This window comes from Fistularia commersonii, chromosome 30 (genome assembly GCF_037954325.1).
Source record: "Fistularia commersonii isolate RoL2024-O1a breed Wild chromosome 30, RoL_Fcom_v1.0, whole genome shotgun sequence".
In the NCBI taxonomy this organism is placed as follows: domain Eukaryota; kingdom Metazoa; phylum Chordata; class Actinopteri; order Syngnathiformes; family Fistulariidae; genus Fistularia; species Fistularia commersonii.
The window spans coordinates 6973558-6979971 of NC_141313.1; positions in this window are offsets into that span (position 1 = coordinate 6973558).

Below are 6414 nucleotides of genomic sequence, written 5' to 3' on the forward strand. Positions count from 1 at the left end.
AAAGGAAGACGCGTTTTTTTAAAAATTAAAATAACTAAACTATACAACTCATATACATTGCAGTAGTTTGCCCTGTTAACTCCTCTAAACAGCCACATACTAGAAGCTTAAATCTGATGGACAGACAAAGATGCTGTAAGCTCTTGAAAGCATCAAAAGGGACAGAAAAGATGTTAACCAGAATATAGGTGAGAACAGAATAAGAGAGAATGCCTGCAGATACTGTTAAATACTGCCTAACACACATCAAAATCCAGAAGATACGTGGCAGAATCAATCGCGCAAAAAAAAGAGCAATTTTGATTAATTATGATCCCTCTTATTTCAACTAAAAAGTGATCACTGATTTTTAAAATCATGCATTTAAAGGTTACAGTAAACACAAAAAGCTTTGTTATTCACATCAGAAGAATTGTCACAGCAAGAACTGACAAAATAAAATAACCTTGTTTCTGTCTTTTACTGCTTTTAAAAAGTAAAATAAACCAGGGAGTAAAAATAACAATACATCACGGGTTAACCTGCTTCTGAAAATTAAATTGGGAAAGGACGTTCTACAAAAAAAAAAAAAAAAATTGGAATTGGAAAATCTTGGTTTGTTTGTGATGTCAAAATAATATCAGTCTCCACAGCAGATCAAAGGTCGTCGGTACGTACAATATGTTTATCTCGGGATTCCCCCCGCAGCGGTTTGATTTGGCACAGCTTCCTCTGAGGAAGATCCTCAAACACTAAGAGTAAAACGTGTGTTCCTTATTAGATTGTTGTCAGTGGGAAATGGTTTCGCCCAAGGCAACCCGGTCGGATCCTCCACAACATGTTTGTTGACTTACACCGAAGACACTCACGCAATGAGGTGAGCAGTTGAGCAAAAGGACACAAAAAAAGAAGTGGAGAGGACAATCATTTTCCAGGACCAGGGAGATGTGGGTGGGGTCTTCCCCCCATTGATTGTTCCACAGCCCCAGTCTTTATTAACTGCTTCCTCCTTTTTTATACTAAAGCTCATCATCAGCTGGGAAGGCAGCAGAGGCTGCAGTTGTGATGAATGCTTCGGCTGCTCGATGACACAGAAAACAATGAGAGAAATGTAAATCACCGGACAGATCCCTTGATCCAAGTTTCCATACTTGGTCCCCCCCAGGCTGCAGTGAAGAGATAAGCTCCGGAATATGCCGATTCCACCCCTCCCTTCCCCCAAATCTTTTCATAACCATCTCTAAACTGTGATAATTTCAAACATACAAACATTTAGGATATTAAAACAAGCAAATACAACTGAAAGTTAAACACAGGACATCATAAATACTCTTAACTAGTATGTTTTTTTGTAAAGTTTTTCGCTTATTGAGAGGGTAAAGGCAGAATGGGGTGAAACAAAAGGTGTAGTCCGAATAGGCAAGGAATTTCTTACTGGGCAGAGCGGACAGGCCAAAAGGTCAAGCGGGCGTTGGGAAGCAGGCAGAAGAACCGCAGAAGAACATCACACATCATGGTGATGTCAGTCTGGCCTCTGAGTGAGTGTGAGGCTGCTGTCATTACCACGGCTCTGATTGCTGGTGACTTGATTCTGGTGAATGTAATCAGGTGAGTGAAATGAGGAAAGGGACACAGATCGGTGGAAAAGTGACAATTATTGATATTATTATCACTATCCATCCATTCATTCATTGTCTACTGCAACCATTGACTTTTCGCACATCTGGACCAATTTTCCAAAGTATTGTAGGTCTTGCTTTTGCTATTGTTATCATCATTATCATTACTTGTTTTGTTGTTATTTATATATTGTAGCATTTTAGTCAGGGAAAACACCTGGTTGACAGTAAAATATCCGTTCAATAAGCAATAGCTGTTGTTGGCCACAGCCACACCACACAGGCCTGCGATACAACTAACTGTTCACACTCAAATTCAGGTAAAAAAAAAAAAAACAGAATTCCTTGCACCCCAAACCACACCCGTAAAATTCCGAGCAACCCCAAAATTACACAGAAAATAAGCATCAACATAAACCCCAACATTCGTGACTCGCTACAATATATTGTAATTGTAGTGATAGTAGTAATAGCACCACTACTCCCACTACCGCATTTGTTACATAAGGGTGGTGGTTTGCGAGTTAAAAAACAACCAGTGGTCAGTGAAGAGCTCAGAAACTTCACGAAAAGAGGAAATAAGTGAACTTGAAAAAACTTAAAAATAAGTAACAGTTCTGAGCTGAAAATGTGACTTATTAATGCACGGAAGTAACATTGGTCAAATGTACACAAAATATGAAAAGGATTCATGATTTCCTCTCACCTGTGTGACACAGTGTTTGCATGTTTGCATCACAAACAAATACATTCATTCTAATGTTGTGTGATTTAAATGAGGAATTTATTTTAGATGCTTTGTTTGCATACTGAAGTTCAAATTAATACAACTTGATCATGTGAGTCTTTTCTGATGTACTTTGGTACAGGAGCATAATACAATGAAAACAAATAAATTAATAATGAATGAATAAAAATTGATGTTGAAAACTACGTTTAAAAAATGAAATCAAGTTTAAAATAAGAATATTCACTCTAGTATGTGGTGAAGTTGAAGTGTGAAATAGTATCAAACAGAAATACTCGAGGCCTGTGATAAATCAAGGTGGTGTGATGGAGCTTCTATGTCTTGTTGTGTTTTTGCTTATTATACCAGTTTGAGTCAGCTCAACTCTGACAAATGATGACTTGACGGATTTTTTTTTGCTCAAGGAAATTGTTGGCAAAGAAATTTGAAAAGACATGAGACACCTTCGCCAATAAGTCAAATCCTGCACACTAAACCATCCAGAACAAGTGTACCCTTGGAGTTGAACTGTAACCTAAACCGGAATAAGCCAATCTCATTAAAATGTTTCACAGGTGAGTATTTCTCAAAGAATTCCTGTGAGTCTCTGGAGTTGGACACACGAGCTCTGCACTTTATTTGACAGGCTGTCAACAGGAGCAGCTGGATGGTTCCCTGACAGTGCCTGCTGATATATGTGAACATCTTCTCAATGCGGGCTTCCTTTCAAGACCTGCAATTTCTCTGGGCTTTGAACAGGAGAGTGTCCTCTCCTGGGGTCAGAGCACTGTCCCTCTCCAGGACAGATGTTCACCCAGGTGTTTACGTGAGACATGAGCACAATATGTGAACCTTTACATAGCGTAGAAGAGGACCGAGTGTCCTAGATGAGTGCTTCGGTTTATGGGAAAGCATTTTTCATCAAATGGGGACTGACTTGAAGGGGAATAAGCCTTTTGGCTGAGGGTTGAATAGTCGGCAAAAAAAAAAAACCTTATGTACGTTTGCATGGATGTACAAAAGGTTTTCTTTTTGTTATCTCAAAGATGGGACTATTAAAACTTCATCCTTTGGCCTCTCCACTGAAAACGGACAGAAAAAGAGCCTTTCACCGTCTTTGCTGATGTACTTGAGTTAAAAGTTTTGAGAGAAGTGACTCTAGAGTTCATGATACACATAAAAGTTCTGCCCTGTAAAATGAGTTGGTTTCAGGCTGTGGGAAAGTGAGGAAAAACACAGACAAGTCCCCAAACAATCCTGTCCTTGACCGAGGTGTTCAAACAGTGTCACTGATTGTGGGGTTATTTTGATAATAAAGGTAGTAATTTAAAATATTTGAAGTTTCCCTGGAGAGGCCTTTCTCTTTATCAAATAGCCAAAGATTTCGAGAACATACCATGCACATGATTAATATAAGGGAGCGTTTATACTAATTTAGACCCAGACAATACACTCATCGGACAGTAAAATTACTTCGTAAAATTGAGAGATAAGATGTAAAAATTAACTATTTCCATATGTGGATCATTGTGTGATTAGAGTCTCAGGTTTCCACCGTTACGTTTGCTCAGGAAATTCACTTCAGTGTTTTCAAATTGTTGGACACTGATAAGTCACCATGGGTCTGCATATAATTTAGAAATACTTGCCTAAAAACTCAAAAAGGATCTACTAAAAATCCCCCCAAAATTCAGTTACATTTGCCAAAATTAATTAAAAATATATGTGAAACATTTATGCAAATGAAATTATATTTCAAAGGTTGGAATAAGGATTCTTTGCATGTTTATTGCACTATGGTGGAAGAAATCAGAATGTTCCAGCAGCATTTCAATCAAAGTGAAATTAAACCACTCCTCATCTCACTACAGATGTATGCAACAGGTGAATTTTTAACACTTAAGCAGATGTCATGAAATATATCATCATCAGAAAACTTGGAAAATTTATAGTTTTTCCCGACTCTGTACCTTTGCAACTCTTTGGGCTGCTCCCGTAGGACGTTGTGACTGGTGCTCAAAGTGATGGAAAATTTGCTGACAGCGCAGCGCCTTGTGAAAACTGTGCTCACCCACCCAGTAACGTTCCATGTAACGTCTCCCTAAAAATATTATCCCATTTCAGCTCACTAATCTTGCATACTCCCCAAATATGCAGGCCTTGTTACGTCTGACAAATCTGAGATATTCAGGCGCGAGAAGCCACTGAGGCAGTTTGGTTTTGGAAAGACTTTAATGTGGTGCACAAGTGAACACTAATGTGATATTACATTAAGTGTGCACAATACAATAGACAGATAGATAACAAAAAAATTGCACAGGAAAATAAAGAGTAATAACGCATATAATTTACACATCTTCTCTTAAATAAAATCTAAACATAAGTGAATATGGATACATGACCTCTGAGTGGATTATTGCTGCGTTTCTTGTAACTGATGAGAAATGTTTTGGCTGAAAATTAGCGTGGTTAGAGTTTATTTGCAGAGTATTTTTCTGTTAGTTGTCACAGGTGAACCATAACTATATTTTAGAACATTTGTATTTCATTTTAAATTTTCATCAATTGGATGAAAACCAACATGTTTGTTCATTTAATAATGCGGTTAGGGCACATTAAATAAATTATGCCAGTTTAGCTCGGTTGTCATTACCTTCTTTGTGACACATCCTGTCACACTAATGTGCAGGGTCTCATTGGGTTGACGAAGATGAAGACATCTTGAGGGCTCGTCAGACACAAATCGGGCTGGTAGCAAGATCTTTTTAAAAATAAAATAAAATCCGATATCTTATTAATTCTTTTCGAAGACAAGAAAACAAAGACAAACCAAAAATAATTCGAAATTGTCAGGTAAGAATCTCACAGTTCCATTGATTATTTTTGTGTATATTTTTCCTTTTTTATTTTAATAATTTGAAAATGCCATGCATGCACCTGCAAGAACATGCAAGACACTGTAAAAAATAAACAAACACGCGAAATAAAACGAGTGATTATCTGTATATAAGCAAAACGCTTTTTTCCAGAAATAATGAAAAAAAATTGAGCAAACAAAAGAGCAAACATTCAAAATGATAACACGTAATATGCTTTTGCCAGAGGATTGAATTTCAATAGTCGATTTTACAATTTGGATAGCCCTATTTCTTTGTCTGTACGGCAACGCTATGTTTACATCTGGACATAAAAACTGATGTCTTTTCATTCAAAGAAGAATAATGGCATCAGAACTTTCTCGTTAGACTAAGGAACTTTCGTTTTCCATTATTATGCTGTGTCTCATGTTGAATTGTGTTATTTCTGTCATCTCAAAAGGAAAGCAACCCTTCTCCACATTTCTGGAGAAACACGTATCAGAAGTTTATAGATCTACAGTGCCTCCAACCCAGCGCACACTGCCTGTCCATCTGCAAATTTCTCTTTCATGTCCACCGTCCATGCCTGAAGAAGGTGGAGGGAGGCCTTTAAGATCATGAGACACCCAAAACACAAAATCTCAAATGCCATTTTGGAGCTATGGTTGAAGCACAACAGGATGTGATTTAAGATAAGTGGTTATAATGCCGCACTTTAATTTTCAAAAGAGGAGGTGTTTGAAAAACATCAGAGCATTCCTCAGTTGGTCTGCAATCAAGTGAGACAAAGATGTCGTGATGGTGCAGCAAACCGAGGCGCAGCGTGGATGGTTTGGAGGGTTTAACGCTCTCCCCAAACACCCAGGAAAAATATAATCATAATAAATCATAAAATTTATATCTTTCAGTATTATCATGTTTTTTTTGTGGTTTAATGCCTTCACCAGAGAGGTTATCTGTTGGATTGCTGGTCTGTTAGCAGGATTAATTACACAAACCACGCAGCCTATTCTCTTGAAGCCCGTGGTGGAGGGGTGGAGACTTAGACGGGTCTATTTTGCAATGCTGCAATCCACTGGGCTCAGAATTTGAAACAAAACACCTCCAACATGAAAAAGTGCAACAGTCATTAGGGTGAAGAAAAGTCATTCAAGCTGGATCCAAGATTTTGGGGAGAAAAAAATAAACCAACACCTGGCTCATTGAAATATCTGCCTTTGGAGGTCAACAA